Below are 14668 nucleotides of genomic sequence, written 5' to 3' on the forward strand. Positions count from 1 at the left end.
GAATAACTTTTACCCAATTCAATATTCAAAATATAGCCATGGTTATAGTATCCAATGAACTTTATAAAGTTGATCAACAGCTCAAAGCTCATTATTTCATTTCTGAATATCTGTGCACCTCACTCAAGCAGATTGGCTCTGTGGCGCAATGGATAGCGCATTGGACTTCTAGGTGAATGTCAAGAAGGTATTCAAAGGCTGTGGGTTCGAATCCCACCAGAGTCAGTTTTATCCCTGTTTATTTCATAACTATTTAAAGAAGTTATAAGCGATGCATGCATGCTTCTGCTTCACCAAAATCATTTGCTAAAAAAGGTCAGTAAAAGGAAGTCTATTTTAAAGAGACACCGTTCAATTTGGGTAATCTATGCAGAAGAGGAAATTGTCAGCTGTACTGATGAAAATATAATTTACTCGGAAGTAAGATTTTGGGCCCTTCCTTAATTTTACCATGTCAATAAACACATATGAATTTGACGTCAGCAAAAAAATGAGATAGTAGCAACTTCAGGACTAAAAATAAGGTTACATTTACTGAAGAAATTTCAAATGCTTGAAATATCAATTCATTATTATATTCTAGTGTATTTGGTACCTTCTTCAGGTAACCATCTTAAGAAACATAGCGTTAGTTGGGACACTGCCAAATTTTGATTAGGTGATTTTGAGGTTTGCTGTATCAGAGTCTGGATAGCTCAGTCGGTAGAGCATCAGACTTTTAATCTGAGGGTCCAGGGTTCAAGTCCCCGTTCAGGCGGTAGGCTACTTTAAAGAAAAAGTATTCTGATTGTACATTCTTTTTGTGTTCCACTGCATGATGAATAAGATATTCCATTACCAAAATTAAAAAAAAATGTCTTTCATGGAGAAGTGAAAAACCCATCTGTCTCATATATCAGATGATGATACACTAAACTTAAGTTGTATGCAGACTTACCAACTGTATCATGTAGTTTGACACGGTGAATAACTTTTACCCAATTCAATATTCAAAATATAGCCATGGTTATAGTATCCAATGAACTTTATAAAGTTGATCAACAGCTCAAAGCTCATTATTTCATTTCTGAATATCTGTGCACCTCACTCAAGCAGATTGGCTCTGTGGCGCAATGGATAGCGCATTGGACTTCTAGGTGAATGTCAAGAAGGTATTCAAAGGCTGTGGGTTCGAATCCCACCAGAGTCAGTTTTATCCCTGTGTATTTCATAACTATTTAAAGAAGTTATAAGCGATGCATGCATGCTTCTGCTTCACCAAAATCATTTGCTAAAAAAGGTCAGTAAAAGGAAGTCTATTTTAAAGAGACACCGTTCAATTTGGGTAATCTATGCAGAAGAGGAAATTGTCAGCTGTACTGATGAAAATATAATTTACTCGGAAGTAAGATTTTGGGCCCTTCCTTAATTTTACCATGTCAATAAACACATATGAATTTGACGTCAGCAAAAAAATGAGATAGTAGCAACTTCAGGACTAAAAATAAGGTTACATTTACTGAAGAAATTTCAAATGCTTGAAATATCAATTCATTATTATATTCTAGTGTATTTGGTACCTTCTTCAGGTAACCATCTTAAGAAACATAGCGTTAGTTGGGACACTGCCAAATTTTGATTAGGTGATTTTGAGGTTTGCTGTATCAGAGCCTGGATAGCTCAGTCGGTAGAGCATCAGACTTTTAATCTGAGGGTCCAGGGTTCAAGTCCCTGTTCAGGCGGTTTGTTTAAAGAAAATGTACTCTAATGACATGCTCTTTTCAGGATCCAATGAACGAGTAGTCCCATTAGAGTAATTGCAAGTTACTCTTAATGGAGCCATTAAATACCCATCGGTCGTGTACCATTTGACAAGAGTTAAGAAGACTTACCGCAACGGTATCATGTCGTTTGAGATGTTGATTATCTTTTCCCCAATTCAATGTTCAAAATGGAACCCTGCTTATAGTTTCCAAATCACTTTATAAAGTTGGTCAACCGCTGATAGCTCATCTTTTTATTTGAGAATTTCTGTTCACCTTGTTGAATCAGGTTGGATCTCTGGTGCAATGGATAGCGGCTTGGGGTTCTAGGCGAATGTAGAGAAAGCATTCAAAGTCTTTGGGTTGGAATACTAGCTGGGTCAGTTTTATCCCTCCTTTATCTTATAACTAATTGAAACAGTAACAAACAATGCCTGCTTCTGCATAACCAGAGACATTTACCAAAACGGCAGTGAAAGAAAGTCTATTTAAACAGACACTGTTTGCTTTGAAAATGTTGCATAATCTATGCCCAAGAGTAAATTTCCAGTTATACTGCTGGACATGTAATTTAGTACCTAGTAATAGTATTTGGCCTTTTACTAATTTCACAATGTCAATTTAGAGACATGATTTCTAAGTCAGCCGAAAATGAGATAGAACGAATTTCAGGATTTAAAATAGATTACCTGTGCTGCTGAAATTTCAAATGCTTGAAATATCAATTAATTATTAAACTCTACATATTTGATTGCTAATATATGTAACCATATTAAGAATTAAAGTGTAGGTTGGTGTGCGTCCACATCATTTTTAGCTGATTTTTAGTTGCAGTGTTGCAGAGCCTGGATAGCTCAGTCGGTAGAGCATCAGACTTTTAATCTGAGGGTCCAGGGTTCAAGTCCCTGTTCAGGCGGTCGGCTACTTTAAAGAAAAAGTATTCTGATTGTACATTCTTTTTGTGTTCCACTGCATGATGAATAAGATATTCCATTACCAAAATTAAAAAAAAACGTCTTTCATGGAGAAGTGAAAAACCAATCTGTCTCATATATCAGATGACGATACACTAAACTTAAGTTGTATGCAGACTTACCAACTGTATCATGTAGTTTGACACGGTGAATAACTTTTACCCAATTCAATATTCAAAATATAGCCATGGTTATAGTATCCAATGAACTTTATAAAGTTGATCAACAGCTCAAAGCTCATTATTTCATTTCTGAATATCTGTGCACCTCACTCAAGCAGATTGGCTCTGTGGCGCAATGGATAGCGCATTGGACTTCTAGGTGAATGTCAAGAAGGTATTCAAAGGCTGTGGGTTCGAATCCCACCAGAGTCAGTTTTATCCCTGTGTATTTCATAACTATTTAAAGAAGTTATAAGCGATGCATGCATGCTTCTGCTTCACCAAAATCATTTGCTAAAAAAGGTCAGTAAAAGGAAGTCTATTTTAAAGAGACACCGTTCAATTTGGGTAATCTATGCAGAAGAGGAAATTGTCAGCTGTACTGATGAAAATATAATTTACTCGGAAGTAAGATTTTGGGCCCTTCCTTAATTTTACCATGTCAATAAACACATATGAATTTGACGTCAGCAAAAAAATGAGATAGTAGCAACTTCAGGACTAAAAATAAGGTTACATTTACTGAAGAAATTTCAAATGCTTGAAATATCAATTCATTATTATATTCTAGTGTATTTGGTACCTTCTTCAGGTAACCATCTTAAGAAACATAGCGTTAGTTGGGACACTGCCAAATTTTGATTAGGTGATTTTGAGGTTTGCTGTATCAGAGCCTGGATAGCTCAGTCGGTAGAGCATCAGACTTTTAATCTGAGGGTCCAGGGTTCAAGTCCCTGTTCAGGCGGTTTGTTTAAAGAAAATGTACTCTAATGACATGCTCTTTTCAGGATCCAATGAACGAGTAGTCCCATTAGAGTAATTGCAAGTTACTCTTAATGGAGCCATTAAATACCCATCGGTCGTGTACCATTTGACAAGAGTTAAGAAGACTTACCGCAACGGTATCATGTCGTTTGAGATGTTGATTATCTTTTCCCCAATTCAATGTTCAAAATGGAACCCTGCTTATAGTTTCCAAATCACTTTATAAAGTTGGTCAACCGCTGATAGCTCATCTTTTTATTTGAGAATTTCTGTTCACCTTGTTGAATCAGGTTGGATCTCTGGTGCAATGGATAGCGGCTTGGGGTTCTAGGCGAATGTAGAGAAAGCATTCAAAGTCTTTGGGTTGGAATACTAGCTGGGTCAGTTTTATCCCTCCTTTATCTTATAACTAATTGAAACAGTAACAAACAATGCCTGCTTCTGCATAACCAGAGACATTTACCAAAACGGCAGTGAAAGAAAGTCTATTTAAACAGACACTGTTTGCTTTGAAAATGTTGCATAATCTATGCCCAAGAGTAAATTTCCAGTTATACTGCTGGACATGTAATTTAGTACCTAGTAATAGTATTTGGCCTTTTACTAATTTCACAATGTCAATTTAGAGACATGATTTCTAAGTCAGCCGAAAATGAGATAGAACGAATTTCAGGATTTAAAATAGATTACGTGTGCTGCTGAAATTTCAAATGCTTGAAATATCAATTAATTATTAAACTCTACATATTTGATTGCTAATATATGTAACCATATTAAGAATTAAAGTGTAGGTTGGTGTGCGTCCACATCATTTTTAGCTGATTTTTAGTTGCAGTGTTGCAGAGCCTGGATAGCTCAGTCGGTAGAGCATCAGACTTTTAATCTGAGGGTCCAGGGTTCAAGTCCCTGTTCAGGCGGTCGGCTACTTTAAAGAAAAAGTATTCTGATTGTACATTCTTTTTGTGTTCCACTGCATGATGAATAAGATATTCCATTACCAAAATTAAAAAAAAACGTCTTTCATGGAGAAGTGAAAAACCCATCTGTCTCATATATCAGATGACGATACACTAAACTTAAGTTGTATGCAGACTTACCAACTGTATCATGTAGTTTGACACGGTGAATAACTTTTACCCAATTCAATATTCAAGATATAGCCATGGTTATAGTATCCAATGAACTTTATAAAGTTGATCAACAGCTCAAAGCTCATTATTTCATTTCTGAATATCTGTGCACCTCATTCAAGCAGATTGGCTCTGTGGCGCAATGGATAGCGCATTGAACTTCTAGGTGAATGTCAAGAAGGTATTCAAAGGCTGTGGTTCGAATCCCACCAGAGTCAGTTTTATCCCTGTTTATTTCATAACTATTTAAAGAAGTTATAAGCGATGCATGCATGCTTCTGCTTCACCAAAATCATTTGCTAAAAAAGGTCAGTAAAAGGAAGTCTATTTTAAAGAGACACCGTTCAATTTGGGTAATCTATGCAGAAGAGGAAATTGTCAGCTGTACTGATGAAAATATAATTTACTCGGAAGTAAGATTTTGGGCCCTTCCTTAATTTTACCATGTCAATAAACACATATGAATTTGACGTCAGCAAAAAAATGAGATAGTAGCAACTTCAGGACTAAAAATAAGGTTACATTTACTGAAGAAATTTCAAATGCTTGAAATATCAATTCATTATTATATTCTAGTGTGTTTGGTACCTTCTTCAGGTAACCATCTTAAGAAACATAGCGTTAGTTGGGACACTGCCAAATTTTGATTAGGTGATTTTGAGGTTTGCTGTATCAGAGCCTGGATAGCTCAGTCGGTAGAGCATCAGACTTTTAATCTGAGGGTCCAGGGTTCAAGTCCCTGTTCAGGCGGTTTGTTTAAAGAAAATGTACTCTAATGACATGCTCTTTTCAGGATCCAATGAACGAGTAGTCCCATTAGAGTAATTGCAAGTTACTCTTAATGGAGCCATTAAATACCCATCGGTCGTGTACCATTTGACAAGAGTTAAGAAGACTTACCGCAACGGTATCATGTCGTTTGAGATGTTGATTATCTTTTCCCCAATTCAATGTTCAAAATGGAACCCTGCTTATAGTTTCCAAATCACTTTATAAAGTTGGTCAACCGCTGATAGCTCATCTTTTTATTTGAGAATTTCTGTTCACCTTGTTGAATCAGGTTGGATCTCTGGTGCAATGGATAGCGGCTTGGGGTTCTAGGCGAATGTAGAGAAAGCATTCAAAGTCTTTGGGTTGGAATACTAGCTGGGTCAGTTTTATCCCTCCTTTATCTTATAACTAATTGAAACAGTAACAAACAATGCCTGCTTCTGCATAACCAGAGACATTTACCAAAACGGCAGTGAAAGAAAGTCTATTTAAACAGACACTGTTTGCTTTGAAAATGTTGCATAATCTATGCCCAAGAGTAAATTTCCAGTTATACTGCTGGACATGTAATTTAGTACCTAGTAATAGTATTTGGCCTTTTACTAATTTCACAATGTCAATTTAGAGACATGATTTCTAAGTCAGCCGAAAATGAGATAGAACGAATTTCAGGATTTAAAATAGATTACGTGTGCTGCTGAAATTTCAAATGCTTGAAATATCAATTAATTATTAAACTCTACATATTTGATTGCTAATATATGTAACCATATTAAGAATTAAAGTGTAGGTTGGTGTGCGTCCACATCATTTTTAGCTGATTTTTAGTTGCAGTGTTGCAGAGCCTGGATAGCTCAGTCGGTAGAGCATCAGACTTTTAATCTGAGGGTCCAGGGTTCAAGTCCCTGTTCAGGCGGTCGGCTACTTTAAAGAAAAAGTATTCTGATTGTACATTCTTTTTGTGTTCCACTGCATGATGAATAAGATATTCCATTACCAAAATTAAAAAAAAACGTCTTTCATGGAGAAGTGAAAAACCCATCTGTCTCATATATCAGATGACGATACACTAAACTTAAGTTTTATGCAGACTTACCAACTGTATCATGTAGTTTGACACGGTGAATAACTTTTACCCAATTCAATATTCAAAATATAGCCATGGTTATAGTATCCAATGAACTTTATAAAGTTGATCAACAGCTCAAAGCTCATTATTTCATTTCTGAATATCTGTGCACCTCACTCAAGCAGATTGGCTCTGTGGCGCAATGGATAGCGCATTGGACTTCTAGGTGAATGTCAAGAAGGTATTCAAAGGCTGTGGGTTCGAATCCCACCAGAGTCAGTTTTATCCCTGTTTATTTCATAACTATTTAAAGAAGTTATAAGCGATGCATGCATGCTTCTGCTTCACCAAAATCATTTGCTAAAAAAGGTCAGTAAAAGGAAGTCTATTTTAAAGAGACACCGTTCAATTTGGGTAATCTATGCAGAAGAGGAAATTGTCAGCTGTACTGATGAAAATATAATTTACTCGGAAGTAAGATTTTGGGCCCTTCCTTAATTTTACCATGTCAATAAACACATATGAATTTGACGTCAGCAAAAAAATGAGATAGTAGCAACTTCAGGACTAAAAATAAGGTTACATTTACTGAAGAAATTTCAAATGCTTGAAATATCAATTCATTATTATATTCTAGTGTATTTGGTACCTTCTTCAGGTAACCATCTTAAGAAACATAGCGTTAGTTGGGACACTGCCAAATTTTGATTAGGTGATTTTGAGGTTTGCTGTATCAGAGTCTGGATAGCTCAGTCGGTAGAGCATCAGACTTTTAATCTGAGGGTCCAGGGTTCAAGTCCCCGTTCAGGCGGTAGGCTACTTTAAAGAAAAAGTATTCTGATTGTACATTCTTTTTGTGTTCCACTGCATGATGAATAAGATATTCCATTACCAAAATTAAAAAAAAATGTCTTTCATGGAGAAGTGAAAAACCCATCTGTCTCATATATCAGATGATGATACACTAAACTTAAGTTGTATGCAGACTTACCAACTGTATCATGTAGTTTGACACGGTGAATAACTTTTACCCAATTCAATATTCAAAATATAGCCATGGTTATAGTATCCAATGAACTTTATAAAGTTGATCAACAGCTCAAAGCTCATTATTTCATTTCTGAATATCTGTGCACCTCATTCAAGCAGATTGGCTCTGTGGCGCAATGGATAGCGCATTGGACTTCTAGGTGAATGTCAAGAAGGTATTCAAAGGCTGTGGGTTCGAATCCCACCAGAGTCAGTTTTATCCCTGTGTATTTCATAACTATTTAAAGAAGTTATAAGCGATGCATGCATGCTTCTGCTTCACCAAAATCATTTGCTAAAAAAGGTCAGTAAAAGGAAGTCTATTTTAAAGAGACACCGTTCAATTTGGGTAATCTATGCAGAAGAGGAAATTGTCAGCTGTACTGATGAAAATATAATTTACTCGGAAGTAAGATTTTGGGCCCTTCCTTAATTTTACCATGTCAATAAACACATATGAATTTGACGTCAGCAAAAAAATGAGATAGTAGCAACTTCAGGACTAAAAATAAGGTTACATTTACTGAAGAAATTTCAAATGCTTGAAATATCAATTCATTATTATATTCTAGTGTATTTGGTACCTTCTTCAGGTAACCATCTTAAGAAACATAGCGTTAGTTGGGACACTGCCAAATTTTGATTAGGTGATTTTGAGGTTTGCTGTATCAGAGCCTGGATAGCTCAGTCGGTAGAGCATCAGACTTTTAATCTGAGGGTCCAGGGTTCAAGTCCCTGTTCAGGCGGTTTGTTTAAAGAAAATGTACTCTAATGACATGCTCTTTTCAGGATCCAATGAACGAGTAGTCCCATTAGAGTAATTGCAAGTTACTCTTAATGGAGCCATTAAATACCCATCGGTCGTGTACCATTTGACAAGAGTTAAGAAGACTTACCGCAACGGTATCATGTCGTTTGAGATGTTGATTATCTTTTCCCCAATTCAATGTTCAAAATGGAACCCTGCTTATAGTTTCCAAATCACTTTATAAAGTTGGTCAACCGCTGATAGCTCATCTTTTTATTTGAGAATTTCTGTTCACCTTGTTGAATCAGGTTGGATCTCTGGTGCAATGGATAGCGGCTTGGGGTTCTAGGCGAATGTAGAGAAAGCATTCAAAGTCTTTGGGTTGGAATACTAGCTGGGTCAGTTTTATCCCTCCTTTATCTTATAACTAATTGAAACAGTAACAAACAATGCCTGCTTCTGCATAACCAGAGACATTTACCAAAACGGCAGTGAAAGAAAGTCTATTTAAACAGACACTGTTTGCTTTGAAAATGTTGCATAATCTATGCCCAAGAGTAAATTTCCAGTTATACTGCTGGACATGTAATTTAGTACCTAGTAATAGTATTTGGCCTTTTACTAATTTCACAATGTCAATTTAGAGACATGATTTCTAAGTCAGCCGAAAATGAGATAGAACGAATTTCAGGATTTAAAATAGATTACCTGTGCTGCTGAAATTTCAAATGCTTGAAATATCAATTAATTATTAAACTCTACATATTTGATTGCTAATATATGTAACCATATTAAGAATTAAAGTGTAGGTTGGTGTGCGTCCACATCATTTTTAGCTGATTTTTAGTTGCAGTGTTGCAGAGCCTGGATAGCTCAGTCGGTAGAGCATCAGACTTTTAATCTGAGGGTCCAGGGTTCAAGTCCCTGTTCAGGCGGTCGGCTACTTTAAAGAAAAAGTATTCTGATTGTACATTCTTTTTGTGTTCCACTGCATGATGAATAAGATATTCCATTACCAAAATTAAAAAAAAACGTCTTTCATGGAGAAGTGAAAAACCAATCTGTCTCATATATCAGATGACGATACACTAAACTTAAGTTGTATGCAGACTTACCAACTGTATCATGTAGTTTGACACGGTGAATAACTTTTACCCAATTCAATATTCAAGATATAGCCATGGTTATAGTATCCAATGAACTTTATAAAGTTGATCAACAGCTCAAAGCTCATTATTTCATTTCTGAATATCTGTGCACCTCATTCAAGCAGATTGGCTCTGTGGCGCAATGGATAGCGCATTGGACTTCTAGGTGAATGTCAAGAAGGTATTCAAAGGCTGTGGGTTCGAATCCCACCAGAGTCAGTTTTATCCCTGTTTATTTCATAACTATTTAAAGAAGTTATAAGCGATGCATGCATGCTTCTGCTTCACCAAAATCATTTGCTAAAAAAGGTCAGTAAAAGGAAGTCTATTTTAAAGAGACACCGTTCAATTTGGGTAATCTATGCAGAAGAGGAAATTGTCAGCTGTACTGATGAAAATATAATTTACTCGGAAGTAAGATTTTGGGCCCTTCCTTAATTTTACCATGTCAATAAACACATATGAATTTGACGTCAGCAAAAAAATGAGATAGTAGCAACTTCAGGACTAAAAATAAGGTTACATTTACTGAAGAAATTTCAAATGCTTGAAATATCAATTCATTATTATATTCTAGTGTGTTTGGTACCTTCTTCAGGTAACCATCTTAAGAAACATAGCGTTAGTTGGGACACTGCCAAATTTTGATTAGGTGATTTTGAGGTTTGCTGTATCAGAGCCTGGATAGCTCAGTCGGTAGAGCATCAGACTTTTAATCTGAGGGTCCAGGGTTCAAGTCCCTGTTCAGGCGGTTTGTTTAAAGAAAATGTACTCTAATGACATGCTCTTTTCAGGATCCAATGAACGAGTAGTCCCATTAGAGTAATTGCAAGTTACTCTTAATGGAGCCATTAAATACCCATCGGTCGTGTACCATTTGACAAGAGTTAAGAAGACTTACCGCAACGGTATCATGTCGTTTGAGATGTTGATTATCTTTTCCCCAATTCAATGTTCAAAATGGAACCCTGCTTATAGTTTCCAAATCACTTTATAAAGTTGGTCAACCGCTGATAGCTCATCTTTTTATTTGAGAATTTCTGTTCACCTTGTTGAATCAGGTTGGATCTCTGGTGCAATGGATAGCGGCTTGGGGTTCTAGGCGAATGTAGAGAAAGCATTCAAAGTCTTTGGGTTGGAATACTAGCTGGGTCAGTTTTATCCCTCCTTTATCTTATAACTAATTGAAACAGTAACAAACAATGCCTGCTTCTGCATAACCAGAGACATTTACCAAAACGGCAGTGAAAGAAAGTCTATTTAAACAGACACTGTTTGCTTTGAAAATGTTGCATAATCTATGCCCAAGAGTAAATTTCCAGTTATACTGCTGGACATGTAATTTAGTACCTAGTAATAGTATTTGGCCTTTTACTAATTTCACAATGTCAATTTAGAGACATGATTTCTAAGTCAGCCGAAAATGAGATAGAACGAATTTCAGGATTTAAAATAGATTACGTGTGCTGCTGAAATTTCAAATGCTTGAAATATCAATTAATTATTAAACTCTACATATTTGATTGCTAATATATGTAACCATATTAAGAATTAAAGTGTAGGTTGGTGTGCGTCCACATCATTTTTAGCTGATTTTTAGTTGCAGTGTTGCAGAGCCTGGATAGCTCAGTCGGTAGAGCATCAGACTTTTAATCTGAGGGTCCAGGGTTCAAGTCCCTGTTCAGGCGGTCGGCTACTTTAAAGAAAAAGTATTCTGATTGTACATTCTTTTTGTGTTCCACTGCATGATGAATAAGATATTCCATTACCAAAATTAAAAAAAAACGTCTTTCATGGAGAAGTGAAAAACCCATCTGTCTCATATATCAGATGACGATACACTAAACTTAAGTTGTATGCAGACTTACCAACTGTATCATGTAGTTTGACACGGTGAATAACTTTTACCCAATTCAATATTCAAGATATAGCCATGGTTATAGTATCCAATGAACTTTATAAAGTTGATCAACAGCTCAAAGCTCATTATTTCATTTCTGAATATCTGTGCACCTCATTCAAGCAGATTGGCTCTGTGGCGCAATGGATAGCGCATTGAACTTCTAGGTGAATGTCAAGAAGGTATTCAAAGGCTGTGGTTCGAATCCCACCAGAGTCAGTTTTATCCCTGTTTATTTCATAACTATTTAAAGAAGTTATAAGCGATGCATGCATGCTTCTGCTTCACCAAAATCATTTGCTAAAAAAGGTCAGTAAAAGGAAGTCTATTTTAAAGAGACACCGTTCAATTTGGGTAATCTATGCAGAAGAGGAAATTGTCAGCTGTACTGATGAAAATATAATTTACTCGGAAGTAAGATTTTGGGCCCTTCCTTAATTTTACCATGTCAATAAACACATATGAATTTGACGTCAGCAAAAAAATGAGATAGTAGCAACTTCAGGACTAAAAATAAGGTTACATTTACTGAAGAAATTTCAAATGCTTGAAATATCAATTCATTATTATATTCTAGTGTGTTTGGTACCTTCTTCAGGTAACCATCTTAAGAAACATAGCGTTAGTTGGGACACTGCCAAATTTTGATTAGGTGATTTTGAGGTTTGCTGTATCAGAGCCTGGATAGCTCAGTCGGTAGAGCATCAGACTTTTAATCTGAGGGTCCAGGGTTCAAGTCCCTGTTCAGGCGGTTTGTTTAAAGAAAATGTACTCTAATGACATGCTCTTTTCAGGATCCAATGAACGAGTAGTCCCATTAGAGTAATTGCAAGTTACTCTTAATGGAGCCATTAAATACCCATCGGTCGTGTACCATTTGACAAGAGTTAAGAAGACTTACCGCAACGGTATCATGTCGTTTGAGATGTTGATTATCTTTTCCCCAATTCAATGTTCAAAATGGAACCCTGCTTATAGTTTCCAAATCACTTTATAAAGTTGGTCAACCGCTGATAGCTCATCTTTTTATTTGAGAATTTCTGTTCACCTTGTTGAATCAGGTTGGATCTCTGGTGCAATGGATAGCGGCTTGGGGTTCTAGGCGAATGTAGAGAAAGCATTCAAAGTCTTTGGGTTGGAATACTAGCTGGGTCAGTTTTATCCCTCCTTTATCTTATAACTAATTGAAACAGTAACAAACAATGCCTGCTTCTGCATAACCAGAGACATTTACCAAAACGGCAGTGAAAGAAAGTCTATTTAAACAGACACTGTTTGCTTTGAAAATGTTGCATAATCTATGCCCAAGAGTAAATTTCCAGTTATACTGCTGGACATGTAATTTAGTACCTAGTAATAGTATTTGGCCTTTTACTAATTTCACAATGTCAATTTAGAGACATGATTTCTAAGTCAGCCGAAAATGAGATAGAACGAATTTCAGGATTTAAAATAGATTACGTGTGCTGCTGAAATTTCAAATGCTTGAAATATCAATTAATTATTAAACTCTACATATTTGATTGCTAATATATGTAACCATATTAAGAATTAAAGTGTAGGTTGGTGTGCGTCCACATCATTTTTAGCTGATTTTTAGTTGCAGTGTTGCAGAGCCTGGATAGCTCAGTCGGTAGAGCATCAGACTTTTAATCTGAGGGTCCAGGGTTCAAGTCCCTGTTCAGGCGGTCGGCTACTTTAAAGAAAAAGTATTCTGATTGTACATTCTTTTTGTGTTCCACTGCATGATGAATAAGATATTCCATTACCAAAATTAAAAAAAAACGTCTTTCATGGAGAAGTGAAAAACCCATCTGTCTCATATATCAGATGACGATACACTAAACTTAAGTTTTATGCAGACTTACCAACTGTATCATGTAGTTTGACACGGTGAATAACTTTTACCCAATTCAATATTCAAAATATAGCCATGGTTATAGTATCCAATGAACTTTATAAAGTTGATCAACAGCTCAAAGCTCATTATTTCATTTCTGAATATCTGTGCACCTCACTCAAGCAGATTGGCTCTGTGGCGCAATGGATAGCGCATTGGACTTCTAGGTGAATGTCAAGAAGGTATTCAAAGGCTGTGGGTTCGAATCCCACCAGAGTCAGTTTTATCCCTGTTTATTTCATAACTATTTAAAGAAGTTATAAGCGATGCATGCATGCTTCTGCTTCACCAAAATCATTTGCTAAAAAAGGTCAGTAAAAGGAAGTCTATTTTAAAGAGACACCGTTCAATTTGGGTAATCTATGCAGAAGAGGAAATTGTCAGCTGTACTGATGAAAATATAATTTACTCGGAAGTAAGATTTTGGGCCCTTCCTTAATTTTACCATGTCAATAAACACATATGAATTTGACGTCAGCAAAAAAATGAGATAGTAGCAACTTCAGGACTAAAAATAAGGTTACATTTACTGAAGAAATTTCAAATGCTTGAAATATCAATTCATTATTATATTCTAGTGTATTTGGTACCTTCTTCAGGTAACCATCTTAAGAAACATAGCGTTAGTTGGGACACTGCCAAATTTTGATTAGGTGATTTTGAGGTTTGCTGTATCAGAGTCTGGATAGCTCAGTCGGTAGAGCATCAGACTTTTAATCTGAGGGTCCAGGGTTCAAGTCCCCGTTCAGGCGGTAGGCTACTTTAAAGAAAAAGTATTCTGATTGTACATTCTTTTTGTGTTCCACTGCATGATGAATAAGATATTCCATTACCAAAATTAAAAAAAAATGTCTTTCATGGAGAAGTGAAAAACCCATCTGTCTCATATATCAGATGATGATACACTAAACTTAAGTTGTATGCAGACTTACCAACTGTATCATGTAGTTTGACACGGTGAATAACTTTTACCCAATTCAATATTCAAAATATAGCCATGGTTATAGTATCCAATGAACTTTATAAAGTTGATCAACAGCTCAAAGCTCATTATTTCATTTCTGAATATCTGTGCACCTCACTCAAGCAGATTGGCTCTGTGGCGCAATGGATAGCGCATTGGACTTCTAGGTGAATGTCAAGAAGGTATTCAAAGGCTGTGGGTTCGAATCCCACCAGAGTCAGTTTTATCCCTGTGTATTTCATAACTATTTAAAGAAGTTATAAGCGATGCATGCATGCTTCTGCTTCACCAAAATCATTTGCTAAAAAAGGTCAGTAAAAGGAAGTCTATTTTAAAGAGACACCGTTCAATTTGGGTAATCTATGCA

At 36.1% G+C, this 14668-nt stretch overlaps 20 non-coding genes across 20 annotated transcripts; all 20 read left to right on the forward strand.

Annotated features, from left to right (window-relative positions):
* The first annotated feature begins 134 nt into the window (after positions 1-134).
* TRNAR-UCU (transfer RNA arginine (anticodon UCU)) lies at positions 135-225 on the forward strand. Its single transcript is given in 2 exon segments — positions 135-171; positions 190-225. It is a non-coding gene; the product is annotated as a tRNA-Arg (tRNA).
* An 873-nt stretch (positions 226-1098) lies between these two features.
* TRNAR-UCU (transfer RNA arginine (anticodon UCU)) lies at positions 1099-1189 on the forward strand. The gene is given in 2 exon segments: positions 1099-1135; positions 1154-1189. It is a non-coding gene; the product is annotated as a tRNA-Arg (tRNA).
* A 459-nt stretch (positions 1190-1648) lies between these two features.
* TRNAK-UUU (transfer RNA lysine (anticodon UUU)) lies at positions 1649-1721 on the forward strand. Its single transcript has one exon. It is a non-coding gene; the product is annotated as a tRNA-Lys (tRNA).
* An 864-nt stretch (positions 1722-2585) lies between these two features.
* TRNAK-UUU (transfer RNA lysine (anticodon UUU)) lies at positions 2586-2658 on the forward strand. Its single transcript has one exon. It is a non-coding gene; the product is annotated as a tRNA-Lys (tRNA).
* A 341-nt stretch (positions 2659-2999) lies between these two features.
* Positions 3000-3090, forward strand: TRNAR-UCU (transfer RNA arginine (anticodon UCU)). The gene is given in 2 exon segments: positions 3000-3036; positions 3055-3090. It is a non-coding gene; the product is annotated as a tRNA-Arg (tRNA).
* A 459-nt stretch (positions 3091-3549) lies between these two features.
* Positions 3550-3622, forward strand: TRNAK-UUU (transfer RNA lysine (anticodon UUU)). Its single transcript has one exon. It is a non-coding gene; the product is annotated as a tRNA-Lys (tRNA).
* Positions 3623-4486: 864 nt separating this feature from the next.
* Positions 4487-4559, forward strand: TRNAK-UUU (transfer RNA lysine (anticodon UUU)). The gene has a single exon. It is a non-coding gene; the product is annotated as a tRNA-Lys (tRNA).
* An 890-nt stretch (positions 4560-5449) lies between these two features.
* TRNAK-UUU (transfer RNA lysine (anticodon UUU)) lies at positions 5450-5522 on the forward strand. The gene has a single exon. It is a non-coding gene; the product is annotated as a tRNA-Lys (tRNA).
* An 864-nt stretch (positions 5523-6386) lies between these two features.
* On the forward strand, positions 6387-6459 carry TRNAK-UUU (transfer RNA lysine (anticodon UUU)). Its single transcript has one exon. It is a non-coding gene; the product is annotated as a tRNA-Lys (tRNA).
* Positions 6460-6800: 341 nt separating this feature from the next.
* On the forward strand, positions 6801-6891 carry TRNAR-UCU (transfer RNA arginine (anticodon UCU)). The gene is given in 2 exon segments: positions 6801-6837; positions 6856-6891. It is a non-coding gene; the product is annotated as a tRNA-Arg (tRNA).
* Positions 6892-7764: 873 nt separating this feature from the next.
* TRNAR-UCU (transfer RNA arginine (anticodon UCU)) lies at positions 7765-7855 on the forward strand. Its single transcript is given in 2 exon segments — positions 7765-7801; positions 7820-7855. It is a non-coding gene; the product is annotated as a tRNA-Arg (tRNA).
* Positions 7856-8314: 459 nt separating this feature from the next.
* TRNAK-UUU (transfer RNA lysine (anticodon UUU)) lies at positions 8315-8387 on the forward strand. Its single transcript has one exon. It is a non-coding gene; the product is annotated as a tRNA-Lys (tRNA).
* An 864-nt stretch (positions 8388-9251) lies between these two features.
* On the forward strand, positions 9252-9324 carry TRNAK-UUU (transfer RNA lysine (anticodon UUU)). The gene has a single exon. It is a non-coding gene; the product is annotated as a tRNA-Lys (tRNA).
* A 341-nt stretch (positions 9325-9665) lies between these two features.
* TRNAR-UCU (transfer RNA arginine (anticodon UCU)) lies at positions 9666-9756 on the forward strand. Its single transcript is given in 2 exon segments — positions 9666-9702; positions 9721-9756. It is a non-coding gene; the product is annotated as a tRNA-Arg (tRNA).
* A 459-nt stretch (positions 9757-10215) lies between these two features.
* TRNAK-UUU (transfer RNA lysine (anticodon UUU)) lies at positions 10216-10288 on the forward strand. The gene has a single exon. It is a non-coding gene; the product is annotated as a tRNA-Lys (tRNA).
* An 864-nt stretch (positions 10289-11152) lies between these two features.
* On the forward strand, positions 11153-11225 carry TRNAK-UUU (transfer RNA lysine (anticodon UUU)). The gene has a single exon. It is a non-coding gene; the product is annotated as a tRNA-Lys (tRNA).
* Positions 11226-12115: 890 nt separating this feature from the next.
* TRNAK-UUU (transfer RNA lysine (anticodon UUU)) lies at positions 12116-12188 on the forward strand. Its single transcript has one exon. It is a non-coding gene; the product is annotated as a tRNA-Lys (tRNA).
* Positions 12189-13052: 864 nt separating this feature from the next.
* TRNAK-UUU (transfer RNA lysine (anticodon UUU)) lies at positions 13053-13125 on the forward strand. Its single transcript has one exon. It is a non-coding gene; the product is annotated as a tRNA-Lys (tRNA).
* A 341-nt stretch (positions 13126-13466) lies between these two features.
* Positions 13467-13557, forward strand: TRNAR-UCU (transfer RNA arginine (anticodon UCU)). The gene is given in 2 exon segments: positions 13467-13503; positions 13522-13557. It is a non-coding gene; the product is annotated as a tRNA-Arg (tRNA).
* An 873-nt stretch (positions 13558-14430) lies between these two features.
* TRNAR-UCU (transfer RNA arginine (anticodon UCU)) lies at positions 14431-14521 on the forward strand. The gene is given in 2 exon segments: positions 14431-14467; positions 14486-14521. It is a non-coding gene; the product is annotated as a tRNA-Arg (tRNA).
* Positions 14522-14668: the final 147 nt, after the last annotated feature.

This window comes from Triturus cristatus, chromosome 4_1, assembly GCF_964204655.1.
Source record: "Triturus cristatus chromosome 4_1, aTriCri1.1, whole genome shotgun sequence".
Lineage (NCBI taxonomy): Eukaryota > Metazoa > Chordata > Amphibia > Caudata > Salamandridae > Triturus > Triturus cristatus.